Raw genomic sequence first — 21,552 nt, forward strand, 5'->3', positions numbered from 1 at the left:
CAAAGTGGGTAGACAATTGAGAAGTGGCATCCCAGGATGGATTTTCTGGGGTTCTAGCCAGAGGATGACGAGTTGCCACAATTTTGCTGTCAGGCTACGTCTACACTACAAGTTTTCTCGGCAAAAAATATGCTAATGAGGGACTCATTTGCGTGAGTCACGATCTCATTTGCATATTTTCTGCTAAACCGTTTTTACGCAAAAACAAGCAGTGTGGATATTTTCTTTTTATGCAAAACCCTCCTTTTCTGCAAAATTGGTATACCTCCTTTTTTGGGGCATAAGGATCTTGCAGAAAAAGGGGTTTTAGCATAAAAAGCAAATGTCTACACTGCTTGTTTTTGTGCAAAAACCCAAGCACAAAAACAGATTGGCAGGAAATATGCAAATGAGATCGCAACTCATGCAAAATGAGTCCCCCGTTAGCATATTTTTTGCCGAGAAAACTCGTAGTGTAGACATAGCCTCAGACTAATGAGCTAGAATCCCCCTTCACTGCATCAAACACATTGCTTTCTCTCTGCTGGCCCCCATGAACTATCCCCACTCTATCTAACATCTCTCCCCTGCTATTAAGATACCAACTGCCTCTGCAGTGATGCCAGTATTGATTGCCTCTTTGTCAGCCTCTGCATGTTTTCTCTCATCCCTGGTACCTAGGAGAGGTGCCCATAAACACCATCAAAACCTCTTCATTGTTCTCCTTCAGGTTCCTCCTTATGGCTCTCCTCTGCCATGATGTCTATGAAAAACTTGACACTGGTTAGGCAGCAGGTATGTGGTCTATGCTGACCCTCATCTCACTGTTCCTGATCACAGCGTTGCCACAGCCTTTAGACTGAATTCTTCAGGGCAGGAACCACCTTTTTGTTATGAGGCAGAATGGCACCTAAAACAATGGGGCGTGATCCCTGACTCAGACCCTGGGCACCTCAGCATCACTCTTACGACTTCAGAACTGAATTGTTGCCTCCTGAAGCAGGAAGAGAGCCGTCACTCTGCATATGCATTTGCCACGGAGGTGCAAAGATTTATACTAAGCAAAGGACTTGACGTCCGGCCCCCTTGTATGTGAGCAATGTCCCAGAGAGGCTGTTACCTTCCTGAAGTATTTGGAAACTCTCTAACATCCTCACCACTGCTGGTCAGGCCTTTGTCACCCCCAGTCAGGCAGTTTGCTCCTCCGGGGGCTTTCCTTGACAGTGAGGAAGCATCATCATCTGCTCAACCTCTTTTTAATGTACAGGTGTATGTAGCTCCCTCCTGGGGCACCCCAATGCCTAGGGGTAAAGAAGCCCTCCATTCCTCCTCCTCAGAGTCTCAGCAACCCTCTTTGTGCTCAATACCTCCTCCCAGAGGCCAGATGCATGCACTACCAGACAACTCCTACAACCTCTGGAACGTGACCATGTGTAAGTTCAAGAAATCAAGGACAAAGAGATATGGTTAAGCAACTGTTTTATTCCAGGAAATGATAGGGAAAAAATAAGGCAGGTGAAAAGGCAGAAGCCAGGAATGAAAGCAGAACTAAAAAACAATTGGGGATAACACATTCAGGAGTGACTAGCCAATCCCGTGGCCACAACTGAACACTCCCTCCTGTAAGAACTCCAAAGCTCACAACGAGGCAATAATAACAGGAATAGTTGTGAGTAGTATTAGTTTCCCTGTAGCACGTAGGCATGCTAGCCATGCGCTAGGACTCCTCGGCTCTGGGTCTGAGCTGATTGGTGAGGTCAAGGAGAAGGATGGTGTCCTTCACCAAGAGGCCAATTGCACTCCCTTCCGGATGGAGAGTGGGCTTCTGGTGACCTCAAGACCTGGCCATTCCCTGGCTTCCAGAGCAGGGGGGCCTCCCAGGTTTAGATGGCAGTCAGTCCCTACCCGTGCAGCTGAGTCTTGGGGATCAGTCAGGCCATTGTGGAACATGGAGCTCCAGGTTAGTTTTAAGCCCAATGACTGAGAGAAAAATGGGATCTTCTTTTCTACTGCAGGGAACAATCCCAGGGCAGTTTCTCCACCAGCAGCTGTCACCTGATGCCCTGCAGCCAGTGCTCTTCCACAATCTCTGTCCCTGCTCAGGCTCAGCCCATAGGTCGGATGGTCTCAGCCATGTGCAGCTTCTCTGGAGCCTTCAACTTGGTTGCCCGGCCGTATCAATCAGCCTCATTCTTGGTAACTCCTCCTCCTACCCGACGTGGAACCTCTCCAGGCTCAGTTCACAACAGGGTGGTCCCACTCCTGCAGTTTGTTGCCCTGACCATCAATGAGGCTCCTGGTCCAAGTCTGGCTTCCACAGGAAGTTTGTGCCTCTCCCACACAGTGTTTCTGTGCCCCCAGCCCTTTGGGCTGCCAATCACTGAATCATGCCGAGAGCTTGGGAAGGCAGCTTGGAAGCTGCATTCTTGAGATCACCTGAATAGAGAGGACTGTGGGTGTGAAGAGGGAAGCAAGCCATGGGGAGGAGATGCCTTGAGGGCCATGAAGACCTATTAAGGAACCATGTCAGAGGAAGAAAAGATGTGAAAGAGATGAAGAGCTTTCTGCAGGGCATGTGCAGAGACGAGATGGGAGCCTGTGAAGAACCATCCCCCCCAGAGCAAGGAATCCAACTCATCCAGCTGCGGAGCTCAAGCCCGAGGGTCTGCCTTTAAAAATTAAATCAACCTAACTATGTTGCCCAGTGATGTGAACAATTTTGCCCTCTGCGAATCACAGCCAGGCGGGTATTAACCACAGGTATAGTTGCAGCTAGTGTGACAGAAGACACGTCCAACTCAGAGATACTTAATGAATAATCTCTGATTGCTATGAACGCTGGCCTAAGTCCAGTCTTTCCAATCAGTTCAATTAACAGCTCTGGTTATAAGACAGAAGAATCTATCTGGGGGAGGCACGGCCAGGCCCTGCCCACGACCTCCACTATTCAGGATCAGAGATGTTTCATGCTGGCGCACACGTTGAAGAGCACATATGCAATTGGGAGTGGGACTTAATTACCTGGGTTTATTATCCCCACTCTTCCTTGCAAACAAACACAGGCTCACACCCCTTCTCAGTGCCAGGCTGCACGTACAGGAGCAGCTCCCAACTTAGGATCTGATGAAGCATTGCTAAGCGTTTCTCAGCCTTCTCGGTACTGCTGCAGCATGCCCAGTGCCTGCCCAGCCAGGGCCTCTCCCTACCCCTAGTCACCCCCCTGACTTGAAGCTGGGTGTGTGCCTCTGAGTGCAGCATGTCCGAGGTGCTGGGAGGAGAATCCCAGTAGTTTCTATCGCTGTGGTGATAGTTTCTATCACCTTGTTTGTGTCAATCTCTTCCAGCTGCTCCTGAAGGGTAAGGGTTGACTGTCCCCTCTGCCAACTGGGGCATTATTACACACCAAGTACTGGTGCATCGGAGCAGTGAGAGGGATGGGACCGCCTAACTAAATTGTGACCAGGCAGGGAAGTGTGCATTTGGGGCACTTCTAGGAGGCACGGAGTAGTGGTGAAATGAAGGAGCGCGGGGGAGAACTAGGTCAGGACTGGGGAGTGCTTGGAAGGTGGGAGAGAACTGAAGAGTGCTGAGATGGCACTGGGGAGAGCGGAGTCAGTTTCCAGAAGCAGCGGGCCTGTACTGGGAATCTCTAGGGGAGTGTCATACGTGGGCCCTGGAGAACCATGGCAGAGTCCCTCACTGGATAGATCCACATTTAGCTGGGACCCAACCTCACACCCCAGGCAGCCCATTAACTCTACCCCAGCTAGCATGTTAAAAGTGGTAGTGCAGATATTGCAGCATGGGCAATGGTGTGGCTTAGCTACCGGCCCCTAGCTTCCAGGGGCCCGAGTCCGAAGTTAGCTCATGCCATGGCATGTGCCCACTGATACAACATCCTCGCTGCTGTTTTTGGAGCACTAGCTCAAGCAGAGCTAGCAACATCCATCTGCCCAGGATCCCAGGCAATTACACAGCATGGATGCAGGCTCAGGGAGCACCAGGGGCAATAACCAGGCACACTAGAGCAGCCTAGGCACCATATAAGTGCTGAAATTGCACGACCACCTGTGGCTGATGTTGTGTCTTCATGCTGCATCTTTGGGGGGAGCATGGTTTTAAATGACTGTGTGTGATCTGTGTTCTCCCCCAGGGAGAAGGGCTGCCACTAGCTCCTCCCAGACCTAACAACAGTGGGTGGGAACTAAGGCAAATCAGGCAGGTTGTAAATCCCCCCCGCCCAAGGGATCACCTCCTATAGAGACTTGCAAAAAATAGATCAAACTGGAATCTCCACAGGCCCACAGACAGGACTATGGGATAAATAGCTTGAGCTTAAACTGACTCAGGCGCTTCTTCCTGATCCAACAATGAAAGTCAATGCTAGAGAGACCCCCATCCTTGAGGAAGCACTGGCAGAGCGCGACCTACCAGGCCCCATAAGTCTGATGGGTGGCTTTGGGCAAGCTTCTAGAATGCCTGTTACTTCTTTTATTGTTTTAATGTGTTTTCTCTGGGACACTTTCACCATAGGAAAAAAGTGCTTGCCGAGCAGAAGTGTTGTAAGGTGTAACTGCCAGTAGAGCGCTGAGAGACACAGGTCACCACCCAAGAGAGGAGATGGCTCCAGAGCAGATCAGAGAGGGAAGACAGGAGCAGTTGCCGTGAAATTGTGACATCTCCTATCAGAATCCATCCTGGGGTTGAATAGATTGGGGTACAGACACAAGAATACCGATTGGGAGGCTAAGCAAAATACCTCCTTTAGAAGAGGACACTAGCTAAATGAGCTGTGTGGGGCAAAGTGTAGCCTAAGTCTTTCTGCGCACAGAATTGCTCATTACTTGAGTCCTTGGGGCAGCCACCATAAATTCAGGCCTTGTGGGCCCTCCCTCTGTTTCTGATGGGCTCAGGCTATGATCACCCTACATGAGCCTAAGACACCATTGGTCACTGAGAGCTGATCCCATCAGCTCAGTCCATTCCAGGCTGCTCGAGTAATGTATAATGCTGTGGCTGAATGCCTGTGCCTTTCAAGTTCTCAGTGCTACAACATGCATGCTCTTTGTTCCTTTCTTTTGTGCCCATGCTTGTGGGAAGCCTTGGCTGGAGCAGAGGGTACCTAGAAACAGAGGGAGGACACAGAAGAAGGGGAAACAGAGGGAAATAGCTTTCTATAGTGCCTGTTGGCCCTAAAGAGCCCAGATTCCTTTGTGAACTATATAAACATAACTCACCTTGCCCACCACTTAAATGCAGCCACCAGTAGGGCAGAATACAGCAGCTATTTAACAGTACGTGTCTAAGTGATGCAAGCTACAGCTGTGTGGGACAGGAAGTGAAGTGTCTCCAGCTGAAAGCAGCAGGAGAATATAGGGAGGCCACATTGGAATGTGACCAGGACTCTCACATCTTACAAAAATGCCCTAGGATCTGTGATGATCAGACATGAGCAAGATGTCATTTTTAGATCTCGTCTAAATGCCAGCACTACCTGCAGCATAGCGCCCCTAACACTGCACTGGGACATCAGCTCAGTATCGAGCCAAAAGGACAAATGCCCCTGCATACAAATTATACATACAGAATAACTAATCCCCCCCCTGCAGCACACTGGGTTTTTCTCTGAGCTCTCCCATCCATAGATTGACCAGCCCTGACTCTGCACTGTGAGGTGTGTTGAAATCACATGAGCTGGGTCTGGCACAAGGTTGCAAAAGGCTCCCAAAGTCTCTCGATCTGAGAAGTGGAGCATCGGATAAGTGACATTTGTGATTCTTAGGAAAGAGGCAGCGTGACGTAGCTACCTGACGTTCGGAAGGTTCCAAAGAAGAGGGAAGATCTGAAATTAATGCTGGGGAAAGCGATACAGTTATGAAAGAACACAGAGCTGGCAGAGGAGCGGGCACTGAGCAATGACACTGGGCAGGATTTGTATACACACACACACACACGGTAATTGATGTGCGGCATGAACTCCCAGAGCAGTGGCTAGGAAAGGATTCAAAATGAGTCAGACAGAGGAAAAAAAAACATCCAGAGGACAAATGCCAGGCAGACAGGTGGGGAGAGCAAGAAAAAACCACATTGCCGCCTCCTCTTCCAAAATGCTGCGTTGGCACTCAGGTAAGGTAGATGCCTAATAAGGCAGCAGACTGTCACTTCACCTGCCAGACTGGGATCAAAGGAAATAGGGGAGAGCCAAAGCTCAGTATTAAAATACAGCAGCAAATAACTTGTTCAGGGCCTCATGTGTGCACAATGTATGTGTGTGCATGCACACCCATGGATACTATGTAAACGGAGGGGATTACATACTGCAGTGGCTCTGCAATCAGTAAACTGATATGGCTATCCCAGCATTACCATCCACACAGATGGTTTTTGTCTGTGTAAACCACGGCTTGCCTGAAAACATGTGGCCAAGTCTCCCCCTCCTGGTGCACTTACAATGTATGTGAATCAGCATCATTTGTGACAATCCAAAAGATGCAATTTAGTTCAGTACAGCTGTAGCACAAGGAAACAGTCATGTGCTGGTGAATGTATTAAAATTCTGTCACCCTACCTAAAGGAGTGGTTCAGGGTGACTCCATTGACTTTAAGGGAGTGTCTCTCTCTCTCTCTCTCTCTCTCTCTCTCTCTCACACACACACACACAAAACTTATTCTTGGGGAATGTAACATTTCTCCAAATAGCAAAGCTATTGCCCTGGGAATGGATCACCTGCTCACACTAAACGACAGGTATTTTCAAAGAACTTTCCAAGAGGCAAGCCCCTCCAGGAGAGGTCTTCAGGTCCATTTCAGATGACACAAGCCTGCCACCGGGATGCACCAGCAGTAAATTATGTATTTCAGGAACAAAGTCCGATGCTTGGAGTATCAATTGGTCTCTGGGGCTGCTTCCTTGGATCTGAGGAAGCATTTCTGTATTAAAGAAAAAGTAAAATTGATTCCCCTTTACTCCTTCCTGTCTGCAGTACCCAGACCTGTGGGACATGGGCTTTATCCCAGGCTAAACGTGGAAATTGCTGTTGGAGTCCCTTGTAAAGCTAATCACAATGCTAGCTAGAGGAGGGAGACTGAAGGCAGACTCCTTCACAGATGGAGCTGATAAGTCTGCATTGATTCTGTTCGGATGCTAAGCGGGTTGCGGGAAACATATCTATACCTACAGGACCTGTTGCTAAGGGGTCCTTAGTATCTCCCCCCTTTTGAGTAGATTAAATGGTACTAAGAAAAATCTCTCTCCGTCCCCACCGCCCAGGAGATCTCTGGGGTACAGCAAGGGTTCCCAAGCGGAGCCAGTACCCCAGTAATCAATCCGCTTGATGTCTCAGTTTGACCTCAAAGTATCCCGCTTTCCAGCAAAGAGCCCCGCATCTGGGGTTTGCCCAAGGGGTTCCCCTCCTTCCTCGGGAACGGGAAATCTCTATTTAAACAGGCAAGGGAGTGAACAGATCCCCCCAACCCCAAGTGAGCAAACAAATGTCCGGGACCCAGGCTGCGGGAGGGGCGACAACAGCGCCTATGCAAGGCTGCACTGCCAGCCTAGCCCACCCTCTGCGGCCGGCAGGCTCGGTCGCTGCCCTCCTGCTCCCTACAGCAGCGGCGCCGCAGCCCGGGGGAATGGGGGGCTTCCAGCGCATTGCAGACACGCAGCGGCTCCCCCCGCTCCCCGGTGGAGTCATCCCCCGCCAGGCCCAGCTGGGCGCAACGGCCGGGGGCGCAGCTGCGCGGCGCAGGCCCGGCCGGATGCGCTGGGGGGGGGGGTGGGCGAAGCCGGCGCGCGCCGCTCCGTGCTTTCCACGTGCTGCTGCTGCCGCGCCGCGGAGGAGGGGCTGGGGGGAGCCGCCGCCATGCGCTACGTGCAGAGCCGGCCGTCCGCACCGCCGCCGCCCGCGGGCGGGGGGAGACGCGGGCTGTGTGTGCCCGCGGGCGGGGCTGCCGCAGGAGCATCTGCAGCCGGGCGCTCGCAGCGGGCCGGGCCAGCGACGCCGCGTGGCCGGGGCAGGCCTGTGCGCGAGCCGGGATCCCTGGGCGCTGCTATTCCCTGACGCCGGCAGCGCTGGAGAGGGGAGCCCATTGAGTCCCTCTCTGCGGGCTCCTGCCTCCAGCACCAGGGCTGGGCCGAGTGAGGCGCTTGCCTGGGGCGCACAGCTGGGGGGGGGCAGAAAAACAATACAGAACGCTCATTATTTTAGGACAGCGACTTCTTTTAAGGCAGCGCCGCTTCCCTCCCCCGCCCATTAGCATCAGCCGGCCGCAGTTTACATGTCAGGCTGCACGTTGCCGCTCCGCGATCCAACAGTCACCAGCCCTGGCAGCGGCCCAGCGCGTCAGCTGCTTCCGAGCGGCGCGGGAGGCCAGGCACCGGCTTAGCCGAGCCAAGCGCCGTCTTAAGGTGCCCTAGCGCAGTTCCCGGGTGCAGGGGAAAAGGGGTTCTGATTGCCCTGCCCAGGGGTAGAAGTGCACGGGGTGAGGTAGGGGTGCCAGGCTGGGAGCCAGGACTCCTGGGTCCTGTCTCATCTCTGCCAGGAGCATGGCTCTAGGTCTTAGGGGTATGTGATTAGACCTGGGGGTCTGGGAGCTACGATCCCTGGGTTCTATGAGTCGGGGTCCAGGCCATGTTGGAGTCACGGTTTCCCGTCGAGAAACTGGAGCCCATGCTGCTGAACCACCTGTGCCAAGTGCTTTGAATGTGCTACACAAACCAAGGGGATAAGGCAAAGACTGGCTTCTTGCAAAAGAAGTTTTAGTAAACTAAAATTAATTAAACTTCGAGCATCCACTGGTAAGGAGAGATTAGCAAATATATCCATCTTATCAATAAAACACCAGGTTGCGAATAATATTAATTTCAACGCAATTATTGATGAGTTTACCTTATTAAAAGCGTGCAAAGTACAATTATAAACAAATACCTAATAGTACCTGACATGGTGATATTTTATAATTATATGCATATATGTATTAATTGATTGTTTATGCAGATCTCATAACTAATAGGCCCTGGGCCCTGCAAAACTCTCATCTGCCCCTGCCAGCTGCGCTCCCCAGGTGGCAGCTTCTCCGTGCTGCTGACGCAGCTGCTGCTCGTAGAGAAACCGGGGCTGCCCCTGTGATCTCTTAGTGACCAGCTACCTACCCTGTGTGTGTCACCCATTGCTGCTTGCCTATGACTCAGAGGCCCTCTCACTTTGCAGGGACCCATGAGTTTCGAGACCATCTCCTTGTGATAGCTTCAGATGGGAAAGGAGAGCAATGGAATGAGTGTTCCCCTCTGCACTACCAGAGGCTGATGCAGCCTCTCAGTTCAGGATTCTCAGTGTAATCTCTGACAACCCAGCTAGGGCTGCTGAGCCCTATGTGGTGAAATGCTGAGTGCTCTCCACATCCAAGTGTTCAGCATTTCACGGGAGACTCTCTGCCCCACCATCTAGGATGTCCCTCGTCTTCATTATGCCCAAAATGTGGAGCTCCTCCCAGCCTGGCCATTGCCGCAGGGCTGTAAGAGATGCAGCTCCACAGGTATGCATGCTCGCTCCCACACCAAGATTGAGACAAGAAGCCAAGGTCCCTGATTAGAAGATCTGACATAGCCATCTCCCTTGCTGGCTGAGGAAAGTCCGATAATGTCCTGTGAGGCAACTGGGAACAAGCTCAGGAGAGAGCTTTCCCCCTTATGTTGCCTGCTAATAAAAGGTATTGAATGGGGTTTTTATAGGTGCACCTTTCTCACAAACACCTCTCCCCAGAATCCCTGTCTGTAGAATGCACAGTAAGTGCATGAGCTGAAATTCCACCATGAGAGACTAGGATCCTAAGCATTTCTCCAGCTGCAAGTCAGGACTGCCAGGGAGACTGGAAAAAAAACTGTTCATAGCATATGTCTAGGCTGTAAAATGTAAGTCAGGCAGATTATGCTCCAGTATGGCTAAATACCGTCTTGGACCCCTATAGTGCTCATTTCTCATCCCAGCTGCTAAAGAAGTTATGTCTATGTCAGCCACTGATTGGGAATCTATTGCACTGTCCCAGTATGACCCAAGTCTTTGGGGCGTCACTCTGATCTTGCTTACACTGCTGTAAGCAAGTCAGTGGAGCTATACCAGTTCCAGCAAGAGCAGAGCCAGGCTTGTGGTTCTTCATGTGTGTATGGAAGAGACAATGTTAGCAAGGGCAGTACAATTAATATTCAAAATGGCCCCTGCCTCTTACAGGGAATGGCCAATGGACCCATATTGGTTTGAGGTCTCCATCATGTCCAGTCCAGTGGGAACAAACCAGGGTGAAGTAATTTCTGAGGGTTCAAAAGTCAATAGAATCCCTTTTTCATTAGCCCGCTTCATCCTCTGGTGTCCTTAGCAATGCACGATGCATGCCAGGTCATTTAGCAAAGTGTTCTATGGAAAGTTTAGCATTAGAGTCAGCAAAACTTAGCTTTACTCTCGCTCCAGTATGGAAATAAGATGCAGTCAAACCCATAAGGACGGCTATTAACTCATCTCACATACATACAAAAGTTCCATTGGGGTGCTTACCACTAGATGTCTGTTGATGCAAGTCTATAAAATGATCTGCTATTAGGTTCTCCCTCAGCCTTTTTACAATTACCAGATGGGAACAGAACTTACCTTCAGTCATCTGTCAGTCTTGCTGCACCAACTTCATAGCTTGCTGGCAACAAGCTGTCGCATGAAACTTCCCTTGAACAAAGTTGCTGGAGTAAGATCTGCTGCAGTGAAGCAGTCAGAGAGGACAGAATAGCCAGATGGCGTGGCCTAGGATCACCACCATTAGATTTTGCCAATTTGGCTCCTAATAGGGAGTGTTGCTATCACAGTCTTCTCCAATCGGCCTCCAATTGGCAAGATATTTATCTTCTGTCAAGGCATCTATAATGCACCAAACATTGGTATCTATCTCACTTCTTTCCATATATCCTACCCCAGCTCAGCTCTAAGGACTGCACATTGTATTCAGGAGTGGAAGCTGCCCTTTGAGAAGGTCCATTCCGTGTATCTGCTAGTAAGCTGCTCTCCACACACTTTGTATTCCCCCATACCATGGAAAGGGACCAAAAGCAGCCCAGGATGTAGATAAAATAACTGCAGTGCCATGAGATACTGGCTGGTTCTCCTAGGTATCATTCTGGTGTCTGGAGGAGCTATTACCACATAAGCAAAGCAAAGAGGATTTCTGACAAGGTCCCTCATTCATTTTCCCGAGGGGAGGATGTCCTCAGCTAGTCAGTGGTGAAGAAAAGGTAAGAAAGCATGGTGCAATCATTTGCTACAAGAGAGAAAGAGTATCAGTACAGACATTTCCTTCCACTAGCCATCTCTCTCTCTCTCTTTGCTGTTTTCTGACCTTCCCTTGCTCCTCCTCGCCTTGTTCAAGAACAAGAGTCTAAGAGCAAGAAGAAAAAAGCACAGCTGCAAATTGAATCAATCCTCTCCTGGCAGGAATGCTTGCACAGCTGAGAGATGGGAGCGCTCTTTCCTAGATACAAATCAGTACCAAATGGAAGAGATGGAAGAAGGCCAGTGTGAGCCGGTGAGTCACATACCCAGACCTTGATGAGGAGTTTAAGGACTAGAAGCATCCACAGATGATTGAGAGTGATGTGAAACATTGCCTGCAGTTCCTAGGGCTAAGCAGCCACCCAGCTTCGCAAAGGAGAATGAGCAAATAGGCTAGGCTGAGGTTAATTTTTGTCCATGTGAAAGGGTAGGAGACACCAGGGCTTCCTGTTAGAGTCAGGCAGAATGGTTGTATTGTGTTGTGTTGTATTTACAGCATTGGGACACGTGCATTCTATTCCTGGCTCTGCTACAGATTCGCTATGACACTTCATGCCAGTCGTTGCCATCCCCTTGTGCCTCAATTTGACCCTGCATAACGTGGGAATCATACTACTGACCCAAATGGCTGAGATGATGAATTTCTTCCTGTTTATGTAGCACTTTGAGATCCTTCAGTGAGAGGTGCTGTGTCAGTGCTGGGTTTTGTCAATGCCGGTGAATTAAGACAGTTGCTCTGGGAGGAAGAATGTTCCTGTGGCTTAAGTCAATGGCGGAGGGCCCCACAGAGGTAGGTTCAGTTCCCAAGCTTACCGTGTGGTCCTGCGTAAATCACTTAGTTAGGATTTACTTCTCTAGCTGTGACATGGAGAATGTGCTGCTGCCTCAGTCTGTCATGTCAAAGTGGGTTGTAAAATTTACTGGGCAGGGACCATCTCTTACTTTATGTTTGTATGGCACCTAGCACAGTCAAGCCTTGATCTCAGTGCAGGCTGCGTGGTGCTATTGTGTTATTAATCATGGTTATTATTAGCATCAACTGCATGAAATGCTGAGTGTTAGAGATCAGTGCTGCAAAATCAAAAGAAGCCCATGAAAAAGGAACCAATAGTGGTATTAGTTGAGCACCAACAATGTGCTAAGAGCTATTTAGACTATAGAGGCAGAATCCCTGCCAGCAGCTTACAATTTAAAATGGAGTTGGTATTATTAAAATCACCGCTTCCCTAGCAAGAACTATAGCTCATTGCTCATTCTCTATAAGCTCCAAAAGAGCAGGCAGCAAGGGCCTGTGATGACTAATTGAGCCCCTTATGTACGTATGTCCAACATTCAGAGGCCATGTATTGGTTTGTTTAATGTTACCGGTGTTGCTGAGAAGTTCCTCGTCATAGCCCGGCATCTGAACGTGTATTAAGTCAGTTAACGATATGTCAGCATCCTACTGACATCTCCACGTCCTCTCCCCTGCTTCCTCAGCCAAAGCGACCCTGGTGTTCTTAGCACAGGGGATAGGCCAGAAGCCCTACCTCACTTGTGATGAATTTCAAGACTCTGGATTGGGCCAGACTGAGGATCAGCTGCCAGTGCAAAAAGCAGACCCTTAGCATGATGTCCTGTTGCTACTCTGCCCTGTTTAAATGACAGCCCAGTGCCTTGTCACTAGTTGGAAGTTCCATGTGGCCTGAAGGCCAGCCCTAGTACCAGCAAGCTGCAATGGATCATCCCAGTGATGAACCAAAGCCTGGGCCCCCATAATTAGGTCCCTGCCCAAGAGGAAAAGGTACTTCCAGACACAGGCCCAGGTTAACCAACGTGCATTCACACAGGGCCTGTGTCTCAAGGGGGCCCTGATCATGGGGTTCAGGTAAGTGACGGTACAACTTAGTGCGCCGTGTTACAATGTCACTCAGCTTTGGCCCAGCCATGACGGGGAAGTGGCCAGGCCACATTTTAGTCAAGGCCACAGGACCCCACTCTGATTTAGTCCAGTGATTTTCAAACGATTTGTCTCATGACTGAGTTGAAGAAAATCGTTGATGCCTGCAACCCAACATAATTTGACTAAAGTGTGGGCTCCAGGGTGGGGCTGAGGATAAGAGCTTTGGACTATAGGAGGGGACTTCAGCTTTGGGGGGGGGGGTCAAGGCTTTGGCAGGAGGGGCTTACCTCAAGCAGCTCCTGGTCAGCGGTGAAGTGTGGGTGCTAAAACAAGCTTCCTGCCTCTTTTGGTGCTGCAGCCTGTGCTGCGTCCCAGAAGCAGCCAGCAGGAGGTCCCAGCCAATGGGGGTATGGAGCTGGTGCTCTGGGCAGGGGCAATGTGCGGAGCCTAATGCCCTCTTCCCTCCCCCCATCCCAGAAACCAGGCCTGCTGTTGGCTGCTTCTGGGGTGCAGCGCAGTCTGTGGTGCCAGGACATGCAGGCATCCTGCCTTAGCACCCCTATTGATCACCCTTCTGCAATGAGACCCAGTGCCTGACATTCCATGGCACAGGACTGAGTCGCGACCCCTTGTTTGAAAGCCACTGATTTAGTCTGACACTGCTGCCTCCTGTGGTTCCAGAAAGCCTAGGCTGTGCACTGTCTTGACAAGAGGGGGACAGATGCATTCCACTTGGGTTGAGTTTACTGCTCCTGTCAGAATTTGCCAACTAGGCCTCCCAATCCATCATCTCTGAGTGAGACTAGGCCAGATCCTTTCACCTGGTCTATCATTCTGAGACACTGGGGAGTCCAACTGTCCATGCTGGACAAGGAAAAGAAATGTAGTGACTGCTCTCTCCATACTTGCAGCATTGCCTTAAAGCAGGCAAAATTGCTTCCTGCCTGGAAATCTCACCTTCTGTCTCTGCATTCATCAGATCCAGTTGAGTGGTTCCCTTCCCACTCTGGGCAATTTCACATTCCCTCGGAGCCATGAATCCCTCAGCATGATGGAACCCAGACACAAGAGGAATTAGAGGGAAAAAGGCCAGTGGAATTGCTGTTTCATCAAGTTGTGAGAAATGGCTGGAAGCTATGGTAAGGATCTGAGCACGGGCACTAGCAGCATGGATTTAGCTACCCTTGTTCCCCTCATCTCCATTACAGCTGGTAAGCTGGTTTCCAGCCAATTAGTTAAGATTCAGAAAAGGAGGGAAGTGAAGAAAAAAAGTGGCATGAAGACTTTTCTCCTTTTTACCTTCCGCAAAACATAGCCACCCCTTTACCAGTGGACACCATTAATAGCTTTTACAACACTTCCCAATATCAAATCTGGTCCCAGTTACTTATAATTTTCCAGACTTCAGCCATGTGAGCCGAAATTTTCCAGGCTGGATATCTTCCTCGGGAAGACTTTTTTTTGAAAGTTTCCACTAAAACAGTAGAGCCATTTCTGAAACTAATAAGGCAGTTCTAGGGTGGGTGAATTGCCCTGAAATGCCAACTTCAGCTTTTTTTTTTTTCCTGGGTCACTCAGGGAGGGCACCAAAAATGTTTTCCCAGACAGCAAAACAGCTAGGGTATCCCGTGAGAATGAAGCTAAGGGAAAATATATTTGGTTTACCCATGTTAAAAATTCTAACCTTTTCTTTGAACACACACACACACACACACACACACACACACACACACACACACACACGTGCTTTGGAGCAGACACACACACACACACACACACACACACACACACCGTGCTTTGGAGCAGAGACTTGAAATTTGACAGGCGGAACGTTAGATCAGGGATGTGTAGAGAATCTGCCCAAATCTTTGAAAAATCACAGTTTGCACACGCTCAGTAAAGGCTTTTTTACATTCCAGCAGTTTTTTACTTTGTAGCACCTACATTCCCTGGAGATTCCATCCAGCTTGGGCATGCTCCAACCCGGGACTGAGTGGAATTTTCCTGCAATTGCAGCTGCTCTGGGCTGTGTTGACTTGAAAGGGTGCGTCTACACTGCACCTACTCGGCCGTTATTCCCGAAAAACAATACTGGTGTCCACACAGCAGTTGCGTTATTTCGAAAGAAAATCAAAAGAAAGGAGGGCTTTTTCCAACATTGGCCCCTGAACTGAGATCAGGGAGACTGGATCTCCTGTGTTGTCAGTGACCTCCTTGCTGTGGAGAAGGAAGCTGCCTGATTCAAATGCAGAAAGGACCAGAGTTGGATCTGCCAGGAGAAGAAATGTCCTGGAAGAAGGAGTCTGCAGAGGAGACTGGGATTGGAGGCTAGCAGGAGAGAGGTAGGGAAAGGGACTGGGATTTGGATTTGAGGGAAACTGGGAGTTTAGGGGAAAGACGATGTGGGGATCAGGAGCCTGTAGGTTGGGAGAGACTGAGATCAGATGAAGGTTTGGGTTAGAGACGTGGAGACTGTGAATAACCATAGGGGAAGGGAGACTGATCAGAGCGGAGCCAAGTACAGGGCAAGAACTGAGACTGACTGGGCAAAGATACAGGTCCACGAGCTGGAGAAGTGGGGGGAACGTTAAGATGATGAGAAGATGTTCTCGCAGAGGGAAATTGGAACTGGGAGCCAGTGGGCCTGAGAATGTAGGGGAAGGGGAAGAAATGGAGGCTATGACTGGAAAGAGACAAATCAGATGAGGTGCCAAGGGAGCAGAGAAACAGCAATTCCTTGCATGATTCCCTCCGCACCTTCCAACTTCTGCAACACATGAAGGAGAGTCCTAAATAATCGCTTCCTGCACTGCTCAGCCCTGCCCAAAGCAGGTCCAGCCAGTGCATTCATTCAGTGAGGCAGGAGAGCTGCTGTGGGAAAAAAACATAGTAGGTGATCGTGTAATTAAAGGCTGTATCATAATACATATACGCAGGGGAGATGATTTAAGGTTATACAGCCGGCCTTCACTCTGGCACTCCTAACCTTTGAGTGCTTGACTTTGCAACCTTAATAACATTCTTTTAAGTATGTTTGTGTCTATGGACATATAATAATGATTATGGGGCAGATCCCCAGTTGGTGTAAATCAGAGCAGCCCCATGGACTCTATCTGAGGATAAAGCATATATGTATGCCTAACATGGCATACAGACATGAACAAAATCATCAGAAAGCAATCAAAGAGTAATTTGAAGTATCTGCCATGCAAGGAGGGACATCTGCCCCAGGGATGGAGCAGCAGCATCAAGGCAGACTTACTCCTGCCCTGGACCTGCACCAGTCCCAAAAGCAGCTGGCATGTACAGCAGTGGCTCCACATGCTGCCCCTTATCTATAGGCACCAACCCCACAGCCTTCACTGGCCACCGTTCTCCATCACTGATCAATGGGAGCTGCAGGAGTGGTGTCTGCAGGCAAGGACAGCAGAGCTGAGTATAGCAAGACCAACCCCCTGAAATGTTTTGAGTTTTGGAAGAGCTTGGTTGGTTTTGTTTGTAGGTGTGAAGATTGGGGGGAGGTCCCTATTTTCAGTGTGATGTCCTGGTTTTGCTTGGAAGCAGAAGCACTAAAATACTACTAGCTGGGAGGGCTCCAGCCCCATTTCCAAGCTATTGAAGTGCAGAGGTTTTGGAGAAAGTTCAGACAAACATATGAACCTTGTGAGGCTTGCTTTGCACTAGCACCAAGAATCTCCTGACCATGCTGTGCTAGCTCTAGGCATCAATCCAAAGAGTCTTTCAAGGAAGTTAATTAGCCTTCTGCGGGACTCATGCTCTCTGTGGATGAGCAGCAAGCACCTCTAGTCTGGGTTCTACATCCTGCTTTTCTTTTTTCCTGTGAGGCAACTTTTTTCCTCCATGGTTTTTGGAAATGACTCAAAGTCACGAAATGGCAATACATCTCCATTTTTCAACGAGAGCCACAAATCAAGCGCAGCAGAGAGCTTTGCAGCATTTTTTGCCAAAAAAAAGGTGAGAACACAACGTTCATGGTCTAGTGCTGTCTGCCACACCAAAGTTAGTGACCCATCTTTCAGCCAGTGCGCCAGAGTGTGACTCCTTTCCAAAGGAAATATAAGACTCTGAACTGCTAAAAGAATGGGAACTACAGATATGTTTATTTTGCAGTAACTGACTCAACCACTAGATGTCTCTGTGCACAGCATTCCAGAGCAGGTAAAGAGTAGACTTGGCAAACAAAGCAGACAAAGCTGGAACTTGAATTGTGCGGAAGTCTTTTCTTTTCTTTTCTTTTCTTTTCTTTTCTTTTCTCCATCTGTATTTATAACCATTTTCTATATTAACTGTTTCCTCTATAGGTTGGGTCAACATTTTCCACTAAAACTGTTTGCACCAGAAAATTTGATTCTTTTTATTATTTCACATTTTCACAAACAGTATCTTTCTGTGGAAAATGTTGATTTTTGTTCTAAAATAGAATGCCTAATTTAAAAAAATCAGAGTTCATCTCTCAACCAAAATACTTTTATTAAAAAATGCTACTGCAGTACCACAAGGGAGTTATAGTTCAGGGGCCTCATGCTCCCATTCTCTTCTATGGTCTGGGTTCCTGAATTGGACTTCTTCATCCTCCACCATGTGCTGCTATCAAGCAACAGCCATCCTCACCAAGAGCAAGAGCATGATGCATCACGGGAGACAGGAGAATCAGAGCACAAGAAGCCTGAACTACAATGCCCATGATGCAGCACAGAATCAAAATATTTAGGCTTTGATTTGATAAAAACATTGACATTTTCTGCAGGGGGAAAAAACATGTTCTCTGACCAGCTCTACTCTTCTCAAGGAAGGATTGTGTGTGTAGCCATATATCATGGCAGAAGCAAAAGGGGTAAGACAAACAAGGTGCACAATTTCCTTTCATCTCCAAGTCACACAGTAGAATGTTATAATAGACACCCTAATGGGAGGACAGCTGGATCCTGGCAATCCAAGAAAACAACAAAGTAGGAGTGGTTGAGATGAGGAAGAGGTTCAGCTCCTAAGGGACAGAGCTTGGGTGCTGAGGGTGTTTTGACATAGCCAAATAGGATTCTGCTGTCAGTCTCCTAGCGTTCTTCACATCCAAGTATTTACAGAGCTGGCCGTGTTGAGTAGTGAGCGAGTGTCCATTGTGGTAGCTGCTTGGGACCATCCCAGGATAAAACCATTAGTCTTGGTCAGTGCATAAAATAGCTAGGCTTCTCCTTATGAGGAAGACTCTTCCCTTTCTAAACTGTATTGTCTGGACTGGCGTTGCCCAGCTCTGTGGCTAGGAGAAGGATGCAGAACTGTTCTGATTGGGGCAGTTCAACCTTTTCCTTTTTGGCTGTTACAGAATAAATGAAGTTAGCTGAGGGCCCTTGATGGGAAGTGACATGGGATGGAGCCAGGAGCCTGGCTGTTATAAATCACTCTTCCTCATGCCGCATCCCGCTGGCTCATGGCAAGAAGAAGCCATTTTGACTGTGTATTTGGGACTATGTCTAGGTTTGCTCAGTGGTTATTTTCTGGCAAAGGTAGTGGAGCCAGGGGACCCGTGCTGCTAAAGGACAGTGCAACATGCAGCAGGTACACTGAGAAGCACTCAATAGTTAGTTATTTGTTCCTCACCTGCAGGAACACTGGGCACATCACAGCACTCGGCCATCAGACCGGCTGCACTTGCCGCAGGCTGCCATCTGGGGAGAGGGGGCAATTGGGGGGCTGCAGGAGAGCTTCCACCCCAGAAGCCCGCAGAGCCAGCCCAGTCCTCCCCATCAGGGGCGCGTACCCCATTCCTCCCTCACCTCCTTCCACTTACCCTTCCCTAGCCCCTCTTCTTGATGTACAAAATAAAGGACAATTGTGTTCAAAAATTGAATCTGTCTTTATTGAACAAAACTGGGGGAGACTGGGAAAAGGAGGTGGGAGAGGGGAGGAGAGAGGCTGGGAGAGGGGAGGGCAACTAACATGATCAGGGGTTGGGAACAGGTCCCATATGAAGAGAGGCTAAAGAGACTGGGACTTTTCAGCTTAGAAAAGAGGAGACGGAAGGGGGACAGGATAGAGGTCTCTAAAAGCAGGAGTTGGGTGCAGAAGGTGCATACAGAAAAGTTCTTCATAAGTTCCCATAAAGAAGGACTAGAGGACACCAAAGGAAAGGAATGGGTAGCAGGCTTCAAACTAGTAACAGAAAGTTCTTCTTCACAAAGCAAAGAGTCAACCTGTGGAATTCCTTGCTGCAGGAGGCTGTGAAGGATAGAGCTAGAACAGAGTTTAAAGGGAAGTGAGATCAAGTCATGGAGGTTGGGTCCATGGAGTGGTATTAGCCAGGGGGTAGGAGTGGTGTCCCTGCCCAAGGTTTGTGGAAGGCTGGAGAGGGATGGCACGAGCCAAATGGCTTGGTCACTGTCTTCGGTCCATCCCCTCCAGGGTCCCTAGGGTTGGCCGCTGTCGGCAGACAGGCTACTGGGCTAGATGGACCTTTGGTCTGACCCAGGACGGCCATTGTAAGCTCAGGGTCGGGGGTCTCAGTGGACCACCTTGATTTTCATGCACACCTGCTCCTGGGTGGCCAGGCTGGCAGCTCTCCTGCCCTAGCCGGCCACTTTCCTGTGCCTAGTGCGGAGGTCGTGGACGAGGTCCACGATGTCCGCACTAGCCCAGGCAGGTGCCCGCCTCTTGCGGTCCCGGGCAAGCTCCTGGGAGCCGCCAGCCTGGTCCCGGGAAGAGGGGGAGGGTTGGGGGGCATCGGGTGGGTGGCTTGATCCGTGCCAGGTACAGGGTCTGCTGGCTGGGTGCTGGCAGGCTTGCACCTGGCACGGGCACCGTAGCCCGCCCGTGCCCCTTTAAGGGGTCCAGGGCCGGGAGGGGGGCAGTAGAGTTTCCCTGGTGTTGGCCAGAGTGGCCACCAGGGAAAGCTGGGGAGGGCTAGCCTCCCACTAGTTCGAATTAAGGGGCAACACAGCCCTTAATTCGAACTAGTAAATTCGAAGTAGGCTTAATCCTCGTGGAATGAGGATTACCTAGTTCGAACTAAGCGCTCCGTTAGTTTGAATTAAATTCGAACTAACGGAGCGCTAGTGTAGCGCCTATGAAAGTTAGTTCGAACTAACGGACGTTAGTTCGAACTAACTTTGTAGTGTAGACATACCCTCAGTTCCTACAGACTGCAGAAAACATGTTACTGCTTTTTATATCACCAGTATCCAAGCCTAAGGTGTGTTGCTATCTCTGGGGGCTCTGGCTTGCTCCTGACATGCCCATCCCCAGCCTGGCAGTGAATATTTTGATGCATTGGCCATATTTTCCTCAGAATGTTGAACATGTCCTCGTGGTGAGTTGTGAGGCCCCAAAACAGGATTGGAAGCCTCACAGTTGTGCGATCTTTGTGTTGGGCCTTGCACAGTGGGAATGATCTGAGCACAGACTTTGTTCCCATCCATCCATGGGAATTTGGAGGACCAATGAGATTTTGTGCCTGTGTAGAACCTTAAATTTTGTAGGCAATGCCTTTGCCTAACACCTTCCTCTGGGCACGGCAGTGCTGCTTTACACAAAAAGGACTATACACACATCCAAAGGCAGGAGGTCCGCAGAAGAGTTCTGTCTGGTGCGTGAAACTCAGCCCCTCAGACAGAGTGCATTTACACTGCAGCGTTATTTCGGAATAACAAAGTAATTCCGTTATTTCTAAACTAGCCAATTAGCCCATTATGAGATGGGATTTTCAGGTCTCTCCTCCACGTCGGTCTTCTCTCCTGAGCCTCCAGTATCTCGTGCCGTCTCTCTCTCTCTCTCTCTCTCCTCTTCCTACTGCCTCCCCCTCTCTCTCTCTCAGCTTTCCTCTGCTTTCTGCCTCTCTCTCTGTCTCTCTCTTTCTCTTCTCCTCCCCGTCCTGACTTTCACTCAGCTGCATGGGGAGCATGGAGCCCAAATGGTTGCTTGCACCACTTGCGCCTGCGCGGCGGTCTGGCTGAGCGGCGCAGAAGTCAGCCGAGCACCACGGCGGGAGGCGAAGGACATGACTCAGGCAACAGCGCTACCCAGAGGCAATAACCAGCATTTCAGCGTTACAGAGTCACAGACATTGGGCTACTATTATTTCTAAATAATTTAGAAAGAACAGACGGCTTACTCTGACTCCTGCAAACCTCATTCCACGAGGAATAACGACTATTCCGAAATAGCTATTTTGAAATAGCTGTAGTGTGGACACTCTGCTGCAGCTATTTTGAAATAACTCCTCCTCAGGGCCATTCAAACTAATTACTCCCCAGTGCCTCCTGGGGCACTAAATCGAGGTAGCACGTCCACATTAGGGAAGCCTGCCTTGGACTAATTTTGAGGCTTCCCTGGAGTGTAGACATGCTATTTCGAAATAAGCTATTTTGGAGT

General features: G+C 49.6%; 1 long non-coding RNA gene across 1 annotated transcript in view; it reads right to left on the bottom strand.

Annotated features, from left to right (window-relative positions):
* Positions 1-14,930, bottom strand: part of LOC142827997 (uncharacterized) — a 222,580-nt gene extending 207,650 nt beyond the window's left edge. Inside the window, exon 1 of the long non-coding RNA XR_012902861.1 lies at positions 10,620-14,930. This is a non-coding gene — a long non-coding RNA (uncharacterized LOC142827997). The remainder of the gene's footprint in view (positions 1-10,619) is intronic.
* Positions 14,931-21,552: the final 6,622 nt, after the last annotated feature.

Source organism: Pelodiscus sinensis, chromosome 3, assembly GCF_049634645.1.
Source record: "Pelodiscus sinensis isolate JC-2024 chromosome 3, ASM4963464v1, whole genome shotgun sequence".
Classification (NCBI taxonomy): domain Eukaryota; kingdom Metazoa; phylum Chordata; order Testudines; family Trionychidae; genus Pelodiscus; species Pelodiscus sinensis.